This window comes from Saccostrea echinata, unplaced genomic scaffold, assembly GCF_033153115.1.
Source record: "Saccostrea echinata isolate AGI-Se365-2 ecotype Australia unplaced genomic scaffold, CSIRO_AGI_Sech_v1 ptg000072l, whole genome shotgun sequence".
NCBI lineage: Eukaryota > Metazoa > Mollusca > Bivalvia > Ostreida > Ostreidae > Saccostrea > Saccostrea echinata.
In genome coordinates, this window is record NW_026889821.1 from 2,040,897 (window position 1) to 2,058,870 (window position 17,974).

Below are 17,974 nucleotides of genomic sequence, written 5' to 3' on the forward strand. Positions count from 1 at the left end.
TACTAAATAGAATGCAGATTCTCGGTGCGCTTTATATTCTAATTACTTCTATTAGAACTGTTTAGTTAAGGATAAATTAGACACCATGTGATGTGTAAAAAATTGACAATATCGAACGTGTCAAGAACGAAAAATTGGACGTTATAAGGACAGTGGAAATCTTTGATATTTTCAGACAGAATATTTGTTGGTCTAACGCAAAATATATATCAAGAAAAAAGTCAATGAAAAGTGATGAGAAATAAATACGTAAAGCACCTTTATGCACAAGGTATTTGGATCTGCACTCATTTTCTTATAAGCCGTTATGTAGACTGGGCGTTATAAGGACAAGTGGAAATCTGTGATATCTTCATACAAAGCACAAGTATTTGTTGCTAAATCGAAAATGTGTAATTAGAAAAAGGCCAATGAGAAGTGGTGAATAACACGTAAAGCACCAAGAACTGGGTACGTTAAGTATAAGAGAGCGGCCCTGTCTCCATATTTGATTTCATTTTTTTACAAACATGCCGACGATGTGTCCTTTCAAAATCATTTTATTTTTTTTTAATTATCACAAACCGTTTTTCCATCAGAGGTCTCGAAAAATGGGGAGTTTTCTTTAGAAATTACAAATTTTGACGTGATAACGTCACCACGCCGTTACTGATTTCAACGTTACGTTAAAAGAAATCTGTAAATTCTCTAATGATTTCTTCAATCATTTTCCGCATTGTCTATGAAGTTACACTAAAATTTTTAAAGATACATGAATCAGTATTAAAAAGAAAATTGGAACGTCCCATATAAAGTTGTCAAAATTAGATTTTTGGCAATGAAAAAGCCATCAACATCACTCCCCTTTTCCATTCCAACAAATGGCAGCGCTATTAATTTCGTTTGTTTTTTTTTGTTTTTTTGTTTTTTTTTGTTTGTTTGTTTTTGTTTTTCTTTTTCTTTTTTTCTTTTTTTTGTTTGTTTGTTTGTTTGTTTGTTTGTTTTTGTTTTTTTTTTTTGATAAACGTATAAATTACTCACTATTACAGGGTTACGAGGTGTCTTAAACTGCGTTAAAAAATAGGATTTCTTTTATAGATCGTTATTTATTCATTCCAGTGGATCCGCTTTACTGGTGGTTCATGTAAAATACCCTAACCAGGAACAATCCCCAATATACTTACACACAATTACTTTCTATGTTAAAACCACAAGAGGAGACCGGTTATAAGAGTCCTGATTGATGAGACCATTCCAAGTTTTTTCTTTGTTTAGCGTCCATCCTAACCTCTTCCTATCCGAGAAAACACACAAACCAAAAGGAGAAAAACGCAGCATTTTCAGAACAGTTCTAGAATTTCTTATTAGGCCAAAAAAAATAATAGTCTTGTTTCCTGCTACCCGACCTACCCTATTTTTTAGCCCCCGACCCTAAAGTTTTTTTTAAGTTTTGGAAGAAAAAAACTCGGGAATTTTTGGAGTTTCATTGTTCTGTCACCGTAATCGGTTTCCGTGATAACACAAAACAAGCATTTCATGAAATTCTTGTTTTAAATATGGACTTTCATAAAATACCACTTGTGTTGTGCATAAAAAGACATGAAATTTAATTTTAAAAGACAACGTTGACCTGTGACATGTTTAATTTGATCTTGTATTAGTTCATATCCAAAAAATGCTGTCGGAAAAAAATAAAATAAAAATATAAAATAAAACAATTTTCCTACCTACCTACCCTATTTTTTTTTCAGGCCGGTAGCAGGAAACAAGACTATTATTTTTTTTTTGGCCTTATCATTTGAGACCTCTCCTCGCCATAAAACTTAGTTTAACTACTAGTTTATTGAAATAAAAAAAATTAATACACCACTTAAAAAAGAGAGATGTCAATCCCAAAAGAGTAAAATGCATTTCAGAGATTCGTATTTGTTGATTTTAATTTGAGTTAACTTTGTGTTTGCGTTTCAAAGATTTGTATTTATCAATTTTAATTTGTGTTTGTTTTTAATTTTATAACCTCAAAACCAATTTGTCCGCGTGCAATGCACATAAAAAAAACTTGGAATGGTCTTATCATAACTTGAGTTACAGACCTTTAAAAATTTTGCTTCGAATAAAAACCGTGAATCTCCGAAAGCTTAAAAAAGGGTGTGCGATTTGTTTAGATCAATTTTACGATGAACAAAGTATTTTATATAGCCAATGCTAATAATTTAATTTTAGAGACAAACACATTACTTTGCATGTACATACTCATTACTTGATTCACAAAATCGAAAATTATATGCCTAAATCTGCGTAGTGAATTCGACAGGAAATGCACACGAATTCTCGGGAAGGGATAAGCCTGTAGTACACTCTAACGGGCATAATTCCCTAAAACTAAAAGTTAAAAAAAAAATAAGGATATGACATTATATGTATGATTTGCATATAGAGTTTATCCGCGTCAGCTATGAAAATATGCGCATGTCGTCTTCAAAGCAATGCAGCATGAAATGGCAGACACTTGCATTGATATCGATCAGTAAAAGATCGATCAACGGTCACAGTCCAGTGGGGAGCCAAAGGAAATTGGAAAGGGATGTATTTAGTTTTAAAACAAATTCTGATATATTTTTTTTTATTGATATTCATTACAGTACATGTATAATTTGATTATCAGTAAGCCTCCCCCCTTCTATTTACATAGAGAAAAAATACAAATAATTGAAATGCAGAATAACAGAACACTCACATAGAAGAATCAAAATTCACTTTCACGTCCCTTTTTATAAGCTACATAGAGATTTTATTTCTAGTTCAGTTATCAAATTATACGAAATCTTATGTTATTTTGTTACTTGTGGGAACAATACGCAAAACACGTCACAGTGCTTCTTTATAGAGTTATCCTTGCCATTCCCGGATTATATCACTAGCTTGATTATGTTTCTTTTTCATGTAAGTGTCTGATAAAAAAAAATCTTAAAAAACATACCTAACAAACTGCTGACATGAATTGCAAGACGATACATCACGTCATCTGCTAAGACAAAAACTGCATTAAAATAGATTTTCTTTAGAACTCCTCCCTATGTTTACATGTTACACAGCCGTAGATACATGTATTTGATATAATTATTTCAGTGACAATGATAATTTTATCACTTGCTTTGCATACATTAACTCTCTGGGGCATTTCTTTGTGCATTTGTCCTTGTAGTAACGATAAAATACTTTTAATTTTTTTTTTTTTTTCTGGAACGAATTATCATCACGGACGTTGAATCTTTAAAATTTAGCGATATTGTGCACCGCCGTTTTCACAGAGGTGATATTGGACAGGACGCTTCTCCAGTCCCGATGAACATCTATTAGAATACTAAACATATTTCCTATGAAATATATTACCGGGTACTATTATTTTATGGATAATCTGGATAAAATCCTTTTAAAAATACTCGCTTACTTCAAGATTAACAGTAGTGTACATGTAGTTAATATGTACATTCGTATTTATACAGATAAATATCTAAAGAGTATCTTTTTTCTTTCTTTTTTTTTTTCATTTCAAGATTTGGAATGCCTTAAAATGTATTAGGAAAACAATTTCTGAAGAAAAAAAAATAACGAGTTAAACCATCGATTATATGGAGCGGAAAGGGGGTGTCTTGTCCACAAGTAATGCAAGATCGTGTTTGTATTTCTTACAGAACTGCATGGGAACAGATAATCTTTATTTATAGACAATAAAAAAGGTTGATTGTATCATGTTTCGCTTAAATTTTCATAGAAAACACCGAAAGCGTACACCACTGTATACGTTTTTTAAGCATTATAAACTTGGTTAACATAATTATCTAAAACTCCTTGTAAATTATAAATTGAACCCAATTTTACTTGAAAACACTGATGTCAATATTCCGATCGGCATGATAAATGTATATATATAATTAATAAGTGTAAATACATGCAAGAACTTTTCCATTCCCAGCTGCTGACCTTCAATAAGTAAATATAGGCTGGCAGTGGCAGATTTAGAAGTATTTTGTCATAGACTATATAAAACACATCCTGATTATGCGATAAAACACAAGAATCCTTTCTGACATAATTAATTTTGTCAAATAAAAATCTGCAACAAGACAGTGACAAGGATAACAAGTTTTTGAAAAGAAATGTTCAAATGGTGTTTGCTATACATGTAATCCAAGCTTCCAATCTACCCCCCCCCCCCCAAAAAAAAAAACAAACAAACAAACAAACAAACAAAAAACGTTAGCTATTGTCTTTTGACATTCATGAATCCCAGACATATATAAATTGAAAACGAATAAAACATGCTTTAAAAAGCTGATGATTTTCAATAAAAATGTTAAAAATAATCTTTTCTTAAACTCAAATAAAGTCAATGTCCACAATGAAGGAGACGCGCGTTTTAATTGGAGGTACATGTAGTGTTAAATGTAAATTGATTGTCTGAACCATCCCAACTTATGTCGTTAAATTACTTTTTCACGCTGTAAATATTGATTGAATATTTATCATAGTTGCGAAGACTGAAGAAATTGTTTCAAGTACATATTTTCAACATGATTGCTCTTTGTGACGTCATTTTTTTCAATGCATTGCGTCACTAATTTACATGTAATGCCCCATAGTAAATTTCACTGAGAAAGGTTCATATGGTTTTCATTTACATAAATAATTGTATTAAATTATTTTTTTCAAATGCAGAATTGAATTTAAAAGACAATAAAAAAATAATAAAGCCTTCAGATATAGAATTAAACAATTTCTTTAAAAATATAGATTTTATTGTGGAGAAAAGGTGACGTATATTAAAAAATGCAGCGTTTTTTACTTCAGTTTTTTGTAAAAACGGATGTGGCCGCACTTTTGTAAGGTTATTTTTTCTCTTTAATATTAAAAATCGTAGTGTATTTGTTCTTTCTGCAAAGTTACGGATACATACTCGGATGCGGCCATATCGAAATATAGACTTGAAGAGGAGGAAAACGTCCAAAATAGGGGAATTCCGGAATATTAGACCGGTTTTGAACGTTATATAAATAAAAGGGCACGTGAGTTGAGAAAATTTATTCCTATTTCACACACAGGTAAACCTTAACAGTTAATTGATACAATTGATAGAATGTAATCGTGCGTTTAATTTTTACTGATTTTACAGGGCCGTAAATCGGTCTTAACGTACCCAGCTCTTTGCACAAAGTGTTTTGATCCGCGCCCAATTTCATACAAGCAGTAATGATGTCTGGCATGTAAAAACCTTCTCATAAAATCTTTGTTACAGTGTGATAGATATTTTATATAAAAAGAATCTGTTGTACACAAACTTTATAGAATAAGGAATCAAATCCATATTCCCATATTGGTGTTTACAATGTGAAACTTTTTAATAAGAAGATCGTTATGTAGATGTTTACAGTAATAGAAAAAAAAAAAATTCACCACACGCCCAAATTTAAAGCACATTAGGATGAAAATCTAACTTTAAATCTATGTGGCCTTGTGACCAATAGCGCAGCCTTTATTTTCTTTCTCCACCTGCATTTTTTTTTCTATTTCTTCCACCTTATTCCAGGCGCAGATAAAGGGTTTTTTTTTTTCTAAGGGATCTGTCCTATTCAAAAAAATCCCTACCCAACCATTTCTTGACAACCCCCCCTCCCCCCCCCCCCCCCCAAAAAAAAAAAAGAAAAAGAAAGAAAACAAGAAAACAAGACAAAACAAGAAAAATCAAACAAAACAAAATATAAATAAATTAATAAAACAAAACCAAAATACCTAAACTCCTTTTTTCTAACCGTGAAAAAACTATTTTAAAAAGTTGTTTTTTTATGGGGGAGGGGGGTAAGGTGAGGGGGGGGGTTCCATAGTCAACTTTATTTGCTTCAGTAAATACACTTACGCAACACAGTTAAGGCTACAATAAGGAGGCGGGCCTCATTTATATGGAAAATGCTTACTATGACATCACACAAAAATATAAGCTCTTCAAATTACCTCAAAATGAAATTATTCGCTATTTTAAAATGTTGGATGGCTTTAAACCACAACAATACTTACTATTGCATGCATTTTTGTCGTTGGTTAAATCTCACACTGCAATATATAAACAATTCACCGATCGCATTACACTTGTTAATATGACGTCCTATCGTAAAATTTGACGCCGTTTGTATACAATGAGAGACGGATCAAGTTATATTTTGTACAATGAAGATGTATTTTGTTATTAAATAAAACATAATTCGCAGATATATAAGAGGCCATTAATTTCCATGCGATGTCCATTTTATGATTTTATTCATATACTTCCAGTACATTCCCTATACAATCGATATTGCCGTATATGCTATTTATGTTCATAAATAATTTTATGTCCATTTCTTGTGTAAAGAAAGTGGGACAAGCGAGATAACTCTAATAGTTTGTGCGTTCTTGTTTTTGGGCGCCATACTGTGTGTAAGCTGCAATCATCAAACGGAGTAACCTTTAGTACGAGACATGTCAGAAAGATGGGCATAAATTTGTATGCCAGATTCATTGAGGAGTAATAGAGGGTCGTAATAAATCAATATATTACAAGGGCATACTCTCAATGAATTATGACAAGCTTTTACACATAAACTCAAGAAGTATGAAGATATTTGAAAAGTGCTGCGAACCTGATGAAATCTCACAAATGAATTGTATCTATATTCAATGTACTTGACCAGCAAAATATTCAACATACAGTCTAACAAATGTAATTTTAGCAATTAGATAGTAGAATCAATATAAGTTCGCAGCACTTTTCTTAAACTACAAAGAGTGTTGAAAATAATTATAAATTAAACTTAGATCTTTTACTTCGTTATGCCCTTGCAATATTTGAATTTGTAGATGACCTCAACACTGCAAGTATATTTGATAAAATCAGGTGGATGCCACATCACCTGACAAGTCTAAATAAGAAATCTAATCGTCCTCAACATGTAGTTTTCAACCACATTACATTTGTCCGATAATAGTAAAGTCCTAAAAAGAATTCCCAATCCTTGTAAAAAATGTTAACTTTTTCTATCTAAAAAAATTGCTGATATTTCCATTTGGCACTTTAACTGTACTGCGTAATAACTCCCTCCCTCCCCCCCCCCCTTTAGATCCACGTATGCTTGTTTTTTTTTTCTTCAGCAGCGGGAACAAATTCTCTGATTTAGCTTGATTTAGGTGCAAAGTAAGGTATTAAGACTAAAAAGTTACTGTTGTTAATCATACGACCTGCTCTATTTAAAAAGAAAGAAAATGATTTCCTATTTGCCTAACATAAAAATGATTTCAAATACAATCTTTTAGAAGATACAACCAAAGTAATTTCACTTAGTACATGGAATTTGCTTGATCAGAAGTTCCTCTATTTCTTTCAATTTTTAGGGGATATTTGTTATTAGTATTTGCTTCCTATATTTTATTTTTTTCACATATGGTGAAGTTGTTATATAAAGGTACAAAGTGATACAAAAACAAAACCTTTTGACCGTTTACTTAGAGAGAAAAAAACACTTTTTGATTGATTTTTTGCCCAAATCTGTACGTAGATTGAAATTTAGCTTTCATAAGCTAAAAGATTGTTTTTTTTTAAATTCTTATTATTTGATATTTCTTAAAATTTTAGTCCATTATTATCAATTTAAGTCACATTAGAAATTTCTTTTAAGTATTTAGTTGTTTAAAAAAATTGAACTTAATTCATTTCTCTGTAGTAGGTTTGAGAAGAGAAAAAAAAGGAAATATTTTCATACGCCGCTTTTCCTCCAAAAATATTGTCCGTGGTAGATTGCAGACTCAGTTTACTATTTCAATTTAAAACTGTAAAATTATTGGAAGGAAAGAAGATGTAATTTTGCAAACCCCTTATATATAATTTAAAAGGGGATCTTGACCGTATTCTGACTAAATAAGACATTAAGAATATTTTGCTTGTATGTCTTATTAAATGTAACTAATAAGACATACGAGGAAAATATTCTTAATATCCTATTTAGTCAGAATACGGTCAAGAATCTTTTCTAAGTAGTTAAATAAAATAAATAATATGATAATATAATTTATAGATTAAATGATTTATAAGTAAATTGAGTGTTTTGAAATGACTGCAACATATGGACAGTTAATTTCGTGATGACTTTAGGGGGGGGGGGGGGGAAGCGAAAAGTTGCATTCTTTAGGATTCTGATTGAATATGCTACGATGATTTTTTTTTTCTTTTCTTTTCCTTCTTTTTTTAAATGCCATGTATATAAATATAAATTACCTTGTCAATAGTAACATCTACATTTATTTGACTTGCGTATCTTTTCAATCATAATAAATAAGTTTATAATATCATTTCAGACAAAAAATTGCGTTTTGTCAATAAATATTATATGTACTTGATCGAATTTCATATAAAAAATGTTGATAATAATGTTTTAATATTCTCCAATGTAAATTTATAAATACAAGGTTTGTTAAAAAAAAAAATAATGATCAATTTTCTAAACTTGCTGGTTTGAGATTAAGTAAATTGTAAAAATGAAGTGTCCGTGATATATTCATATTAACAACCTTTCACAACACTTGTGAATACATAAAGCTTTTAACATTAGTAAAAACAGAATGATAAATTTTGAATCTTTTATTGGGGAAAGGGTAACGATTCTTTATGCACATATACCAAGATTTTTTCACAAAATATAAACAGTTAAAAAAACTTACTTTTCACATTCTGCAGTTATTCTTTGATCAATATATAGACAAATATATATAAAAGCTATAATCAGAAATGGCATCATGAACATTGGTGTTTATAACTGTGGCATTGTAGAGGAAATTGAAATATTTAAATCTTATATATTTTATTAGGAAAAAGCTATTTTTGTTTTGCTTCCGGGAAGTGAAATCATCTTACATGTGACTTTTACATAAATGTAGCAACTCAAAAACGTACAGACTTCAGAAATTTTGCTTAATTCTGATCCTGAATAACTGTGAACCAGCTTTTATTGCATAAAATATCATCAGATTACAAATTGGCAGAATTCTGCTAAATTAATTTAAGATTTCAATTGTATTGATTACCTCAGGCAAGCAAATATGTTTTACCAGGAAAACACAAGTTCATAAAAACTATAAACAATACTTATTGATATCATTCTGATAAATTTTCCTTAGATTTGTCTATATGACGATTTTTAAAGACCTGCCTGGTATGTTTCCCTAAATTGTCCGAGCCAACTCTTACAACTACGACAGACAAATTAGGTTGATCGTTCGTTGTTGCATGAAAATAACCAAAGTAAAGCTTAATGTAATACATTTAGGTACTGCATCATTTATATTTTGTTAAAAAATGAATCTACATATATGTTATTATTCCACTTCAGACAAATTTGTAGAAACTTGATTGGCTAAAAGAAAATCCCATAACTCTCTGATTTTTTTTTTTATTTTCTAATACACCGTCTCCGAGCAGGAAATCGAGCGCGAGATTCCTTTCTAAGTGTCTCTTTTGTACAAAAAAATTGGAGGAAAGCCAATTGTTCATCTGTTGAAGTTAGTGTACATATACTAGTATTTTACCCCCATTATATAATTCTGGGCATATATGATATTCAATGATATTTTAAATTATTTTTAAAATATGTTATTGACCACTGAAACCGATCTTGTAAAGGTCTTCAGCGGTATAATTTTTTATACAGTTAGTTAGTGACCTAATACAGAGTCATCTAGGGTGTGACTTTACCTTGCCCAATACAGTTTCAATTTTTAAACAGTGGATCACCCCATTATAGGAAAATAACTGTGTTACTATTTCATAGCTTGATTTCAATAAACTTATTATCTTAATCAACTCTGATGATATATTGTTCATAAAAATGTGACATAGCACTGGAAATAACTAGTTTAAAACGGATTATAAGAGAAAACCACACATATCTATTTTTTCGGATGTTTAATGGCAAATAATAGCCATGGCAGCACTACAATTTTAAGTTATCAGCAATTACAGTTATTTACTGGTTACAATCGTAACCAAGGTTACTGACCCAAAAAATAATACATTGGGCGATTTTGGCAACGCAGATGGGAATTTGCAAATACATGTAAATGAAAATACACAAAAAATAGGCAAATATAGAAATGAAGCTGTTAAACAACATATAAACTGGCAAATAAAAACATTGAAAATTTTTCATCCAGTCTGACACAAATAAGCAAATTGAACGTTCACACATATATAGAATAATCATTATACGTTATAGTGAGCCCTGGGAACAGATGCTCACTAAATTTAACCCTTATTTAAGTTCAGCTAAAGATTTCGTTGTCTTTTTTCGTCTATTTTATACAAATTGGGAAACATACGGAAATCAATCACATATTATAAAAGTGAGACCTTCGGCCAGATACTCACTAGATATATAAATCACTATTAAAGTCCAACGACCGATCGTAGAACACATCTCGGAAATCGTAACTTCATAGGTGCTAGTTCAATAACAGTTTGAATACAATACAACAGCAAGCAGAGGTTTCAGTCTTGTAATGCGCCATGGCGAAGTTAGGTAATGGATTTTAGAGATAGACTAGGCTAAAAGCAGAACAAATAAGCGGAGAAAATGTCACCCAATAAAATATTCATATTTATAGATTCATAAACAAAGGTTATGGGTGGGTGGGAATTTTTTTTACACAATATAAAAATACACATATTTACAAATTGATATTCAAAATATGTCTGCTCTTCTTCGTTCTTCAAAGGAAAACGAAGTACCTAAGATTCGACTAAAATACGAAAGCTGCAAGAACTTCCACCTTAATTGGAGAAAAACAAGTCTAAATTCTTCTTCTAAACCACTGTTTGAGAAACTTGGATGGTTAACGGTTTTTGAGCTAGCTGATTTATACAAATACATTTTGTTATACAAAATTTTCAGCGGAATGACTCCCGAAAATCTTTGCAATTTGTTTGAATTTCACTCATCAGCTTCTTATAACTTATGATCTGAAATAAATTATGACCTTAGATTACAAAAATTCCGTACAATCTTATTCAAGACCTCTTTTCAGTACTCAGGTGCACACCTATGGAATAAACTTCTCCAACACATTAGACTCTCTCAATCTCTAAAAGCATTTAAGTGTATTGTAAAAAAATATATTGTTAGCTTTCGTACAATTATTTGAGCACATATAAGATTTTGATATTCTATCTACAATGTTTGAGATTATAAGTTATATGTAAATATTACCAGACATGGACCCTCTATTCATACATTTTCTGATTGCAATTCCTTATGACTGTTATAAGTTGAATTGTATTTTTACATATGTAGTTATATTCTTTGTAATTGAAATATAGAAGGACCTGGGGAAGAATAGAGCATGCACTGACCAGGATGCCTTCTTTAAATCAAGTTTTATTATTATTATTATTAGTAGTAGTAGTAGTAGTATGTCACCATCTCATGCAGCCTTTGTTCTGCCACCAGATATTAGTCTTCAATGCGGATAACCCAAGATTGAACCCCCATTCTGTCTAGCATAACAAAAAACATGCCATATTATTGCTGATCCAACAATCCATATTCTTACACAATCTGAAATATATGAAAACAAAAATGAATATACAGAAAGCTAAAAAATTTTGCAGACCGGTATGAGAAAACATATCAAGCTATTATGCTCGAGGGTGCTAACAGTATCACAATCAATTAAAAGTCTTTTAATATGAATCAAATTTGAGGTATGTATTTTTATACATCTCTTACATGCTTTTGATCCCAAAACGCCCTAATTCTTGAATTTGATCATCTGACATGCCTTTGATTGAAGCTGTTATGGCACCACCTACCTTAAAGAAATGCGACTTGTACTTATCATTGTCTACCCCAATGCATGACAAAACCTTCTTCAAAATGGCATTAAATTTATAAAGAGTAAAGGGTGACCTATCGCAATGACAGAAAAAGGGCCTTTAGTTACAGGACGTTGAATTGAACATTGTTTCAACATCCTGACTGGACAGATCTTTCCCTCTGCTGTAGGTATACCAAAGCAACCCCCTTTCCTAATCGGTAAGCTTTAGAATGAGACAAATAAAATTTTAAATCTGAATTGTCCTGAGAGAATTAGATGCTTACGGCATCCAAGGCATGAGAACTACTGCTTTTCTTATTAACACCAACTCACCTACCCTAAATAGGCGAAAAAATGAGCATGAAAAAACTGCTGAAATTAATAAAGTTTTATAAGATGACTTACAAACAATTGGGAGTACATTCAGTATGTATCTCAACAATTCTGGTGTAATGGGCAGTCTAGCATCCACAAAACTTTGCAATATTTATATACCTGCCACTATCTTTTTGATAACAAAGTTCTGGGTGGGGTCCCGGGTACCAAGTTAACATTTAAAGCTTATACCTGACAGATAGGTCCTTACAGATGCAGATGACAGACCCTTTAATGAACAACAAGCTGAAAATTCTATTATCTGTTGTTCATCAGGATGCGAAAACAGATGTAACCCACAATAAAACTTGAAACGATCAAATTCAACTAAACCTGTTTGATAAGCAAGTCTTGTATTTGTTGAAATAGAACTCTGAACTAAATTGTCAAATTCAGTCTGGAGATGACGGTTTGAAAGGAACCTGGAATTGATTTTGGCTCCAAGTCCGCCTGAGGTGTAAGTGATCGAAAGCGCTAAAACTGACTACGAGATAAAGCATCAGCACATTCATTATGGACACTTAAAGTATGACAGGCCCTGAACTGGATATTGTTTAACATGGAAAAGAAGTACCAAGGGGCGTGCCAATAAAGCACGTAACTCGCTTAGACTTTGAATATTTTTTTGTTCAAAATTGTTACCGAGGCCCCATTGTCAACCTGGACAAATATTTCTCTGCTGAATAATTGATTTCGAAGCATGAATTGCTAAGACAATTGGAACAATTTTAAGATATGTGATATCCCTGAACACTTCAGTATCATATCATTCACTTGGCCACTCAAAAAAAATCCAACTTTTCCTAAAAAAAAAAGCAACACAACCTAATTCCAAATTTCCTGCACATTTAGTAAAAAGGGAGTTGATCATCATCCACCCAGTCAATTTGTGGAAATTAAAAGTTATCATTGAACAAATCTAAGAAAGTAACCCAAACATTCAAGTCTTCTTTAACTGCCGCAGAAACCCTAATAAAGTGATGTGGTTTGAAAACCCCGTCCATGAGATAATAAATACATGTACAGTACCGACCGCACACAATCTAACACCAGTTTCATGTTTTATTTCGATGAGCCCCCCACCCCTCTCCGTACTCGAATTGTTTTCTATGGGCCGGTTGTAGTGATTTAAATATATATATATATATATATATATATATATATATATATATATATATATATATATATATATATATATATATATATATATATATATATATATATATATATACAGTACCGACCAGAAACAACCCAACAGAAAGCGAGCCCAGAGCGCACCACGGGTTCGCTCTCTGCGTTCGCTTCGGGTTCGCTTGGGGTCCGCTAGTGCTGACCCCGAGCGAACCCGGAGCGCACTTGTAGCGAACCCGCAGCTAACCCAGAGCGGACCCAGAGCGAACGCTGAAAGCGAACCCCAAATTCAGTAGTGGTCCCAGAAAGCGAACGCGCGTTCGGTGTTGCGTAACAGAGCTGTCAATCAGGATTAGCGATTAACTGATCAGCGCGTCGACCAATCAACATGCAGAGCAGGTCTGTCAATCAGGATAAGTGATAAAATGCGTTGACCATCAGCGCATCGACCAGTCAACATGCCAGTTTGTAATCTAGACATTGTACAAGCAAAGCGTGTGAATGTACAGTGTAAAAATATTATTAATATGATTTTTAAACATGATTTTATATTTATATATTTTAATTCTCCAGACAACATGCAATATTTACACATCTATTTTCATTAGTTTTTTTATTTTTAAAATCTATTGATACATTATATATTTTTATTATTCAGGTAGCATGTTACATGTATAGTTACATATTTATTTTCTTTATACTTTTAAAATCCATTAATATATAAATATACATTGCGTAAATTTATCAGACAATAAGTATTTAATTCATAATAGAAAAAAAGAAGATAATATAATGGTTATAACAATTTTTACTAAAAAACAAAAAGAATTAAAAAAACTGATTTAATACCTCAAGATACAGTATCAGAACATGTATGTGCTTTAATTTAATTATTTTTCATTTATCATTTCAATTTACATCTACATTTTAATTTATCCAGATCAACATTGAAATTATCGATCTTATTAATTGATCATGAAAAAATTAAATGTACATTGTACGGTAAAAATGTGCATTATGTCAATACGTAAATTGGAGAAAAAAATCTCAATTTTTTTTAATTACTAAGACATTTTTTTTTAATTAATCCTTTACCAAAATTTAATAAATAGCTTGATTTAAATACATGTATTTAGGGAAAGTCTAATTATCCTACGTGTAGACCTTACATTTGTTTTTGAATTTTTGTAACTACTTGCAAGTCAGTCAAAAAAAAAAAAAAAAAAAAAAAAAAAAACACACACACAAAGACACACACACACACACACACACACACACACACACACACACACACACACACAAAACCAAAACGCAGAAATGCTTATCACTTTCCTTTGCGTCGAGATATATATATATATATATATATATATATATATATATATATATATATATATATATATATATATATATATATATATATATATATATATATATATATATATATATATATATATATATATATATATATCATCCACCTATTTCGAAGATATTGCGGGTGAGAGTAAATACGATTGTTTTTTTTTTATTGACACTTGCTAGCTGGATGTATACTGTCTCCATGGTCACGGTATACCTCAATATACTCCCCCTACATTCGATGCCCCTTAAGTTACATGTATCTCCTCTGGGCACGTTATCCATCAGAAATTTAATATTTATTCTTATTTTCTTATTTTTTTTTTTTTTTTTTTTTTTTTTAATTTTTGAATTTGGAAACGTCATAGTTCTTTGGTACGTTAAATGAAGAGTACATGTTCGTGTAATTTGCTGCCACCTTAATGCTGAAAATCAGTAAAATAGCTTTTACGAGAGAGAGAGAGAGAGAGAGAGAACACTGTATATTATTTGAAATTAAATCCGCTACAACCGGCCCATAGAAAACAATTCGAGTACGGAGAGTGGTGGAGGGCTCATCGAAATAAAACAATAAAAAAGAGAAAAAACAAACAAACATCGGACGTTATTATCTTAATTTCATCTACTTAATCATGCGAGTTTACAGTTATTGAATTCTATTTTGTTTTTTTGTTTTTTTTATTCTTGTTTTTATTCATTTTTAAACATTTAACATGCCGCTTCATTATGTACATGTATGTAGTGGAGCGGAGGGTGGGGGGTGGGTCATGAACCAGTAAGGAACACAAACTATTCAAGTGATCATTTACATGTATTTGAAAACAACTTGAAAAAAATAATATATTCTTTTCAGTGGATCAGTTATTAGTTTTTGTTTGTTTGTTTGTTTTGATTTTTTGATTGTTGTTGTTTTTTTTCATAAGTCTTCCGTTAAACTCGCCTTATAAAACAATGATTTATAGCATGGAAGTAAATTATAAATGACCTGTAAAATGAAACTCAAGTTACACTGTATGAGAATTTTTAGTGATTATCATAATTCAGCTGTTTGTCTTTCAAACATTTAGATTACGATTTAGCAATTGCAATTACAATTGGAAGTTCCAACTTATTTAAAAACGCATGAATAATGTAAACAAATGAATTTGAAAGCTTCTTTTATTAAGATATTCTTATAAATTTCACTCCATCCGATACATCGAAAATAAATTTAACACCTTTTCTTCTTTTTCTTTCGAGATATACTTAGCTTGTAAGTTAAGAAAAAAATAAAAGTGATAATTCTACGTCGAATGTACGGTGAAATTCTTGAAAATTTATCAACGTTCTCCATATTGTCAGTTAGATGTACATGTTTCGATCGCCATAAAAACAGTAAATATCGATTTCACTACTGTATTTGGAATATACAAGGGACTGGTCTTACTGGCGGCAAGATTAAAACGGGGTCCGCTTCACGCATGAGTGCGTAAAGCGAACCCGGAAAGCGAACGCCGGGTTCGCTCTAGCGCACCCCGAGCTGACCTCGAGCGAACGCAGAGTGTGCCCGAATCGCACCCAGATCGGTCCCAAATTTTCTGAAAGCGGACCCGCAGCGGACCCAGAGCGAACCCAGGAAGCGAACCCCGGGTGCGCTTTGGGTTCGCTCTGGTGTTAGGTTGTGTCTGGTCGGTACTGTATATATATATGTAGATTCAAATTTGTTCAAATCATGGCCCCTGGAGGAGAATGTGCCACTTTTTTTATATAAGAATATATAGGGAAAGAATTTGAAATTAGTCAATTTGTTTGTAGGAAGCAGTGTGCAGTACAGTAAAGGTGCGATATGGAAATATCGGCGAATTTTTGTGACAGAAAAGGCATTTTTAATCCGGATAGCGATTTCGTTTTCGAATTCGAACTTAACTAACATCGGAAAAATGTAGTATGGTTATTAACTACGTACATGTATTGAGAACAATTGGATTTCCATTAAAAATTGACACTTGATGTTGCTGTCACGTGATGTTTGAAATATGCATGCAGTATTTAGTTGACCTATTAATTTTAATAGTGTGAGGACAACATTAAATTTCTAAGTACAGTTTGTCAATGTTTTCGACACCCCTTGATGTTTATGAAAAGAGATGTGATCTAATATACCGTGGAATCATTTAATTCGTGAGGGTCAATATTCGTGTGTAAGCAAAATTTTGTTGGTTAGTGGGGACATAGTTTCCTATGTTACTTGTATAGAAAGAAGATTCAATGAATAAAATATGTTGAATGTTTTCCTGTAGTTTAAAATCTCTAATCATTTCATTTTATGGTATTTCAGGACCCAGTAATTTTTATGTGATGTCTTCGATAATACTTCCCCTAAAAATTAAGCTCTGTATTTTTGTGACCATACCTATGCTGCATATACTGGGGTCCAAAGGATTCAAAGTTTTAAATAGGAAAAAAGAACATCGAAGATATAATCAGTCATATTGATGTAAAAGCATCCTCAGGATTGATTGATTGATTAATTTAATGTTGTTTTACGTCTCGTTCGAAAAAAATGTACTCATATACAGACGTCACCATATACCGGTGAATGGCTTCAAATTTAGAACTTTACTCGGTACTCAGGGCCATTGAGAAGTGAGGGTTCTTTATCGTGCCAACGCCTACCGTGACACGGGGCCTCGATTTTTAAGGTCTTAGCCGAAGGTCCAGAAACTTTCACTTCAAAGTGCCGAGCCCTTGGCGAAGGAAGAATTGCTACCTATTTTTTATCGAGTTAGGTCAGTCGCGGCCTTGATTCGAAAACACGGCCTTCCGATCAGGGAGCGAGCGCTCTACCGACTGAGTTACCTTGACGGCCATCTCAAGAAGTGTGGATTCAAATTTCTTCAAATCATGACCGGGGGCCACATCTCTAAAAATCTTCTCAAAAGCAGCAAAGTCATGATTACATAGGAATATGGCAGTATCTTCAGGTGCTTTAGATTCAAAACATGACACTTAGGGGTAGGCTGGGGTCACAGCAGGGAAACAAAGTTTAGAATAGAAATAAATGAAGAAAATCTGCTGATGTGCAGCGACACGGCCATTTTTGACTCAAGTGAGCGTTGTGGACCATGCGCCTCTTGTTTCGCAACATCGTATTGGAACACATTATTTTAATATTCTACGATAATTAAACTCAGGTGACCGATAAGGCTCTTGGGCCTCTTGTTCTGTTTTTTTTTTTTATCTGATACACATCGTTCAGGTA

The 17,974-nt window shown here is 32.1% G+C and overlaps 1 pseudogene; it reads right to left on the bottom strand.

Annotated features, from left to right (window-relative positions):
* Positions 1–12,143: 12,143 nt before the first annotated feature.
* LOC133176256 (uncharacterized) lies at positions 12,144–17,583 on the bottom strand (annotated as a pseudogene).
* Between the last annotated feature and the right edge of the window lie 391 nt (positions 17,584–17,974).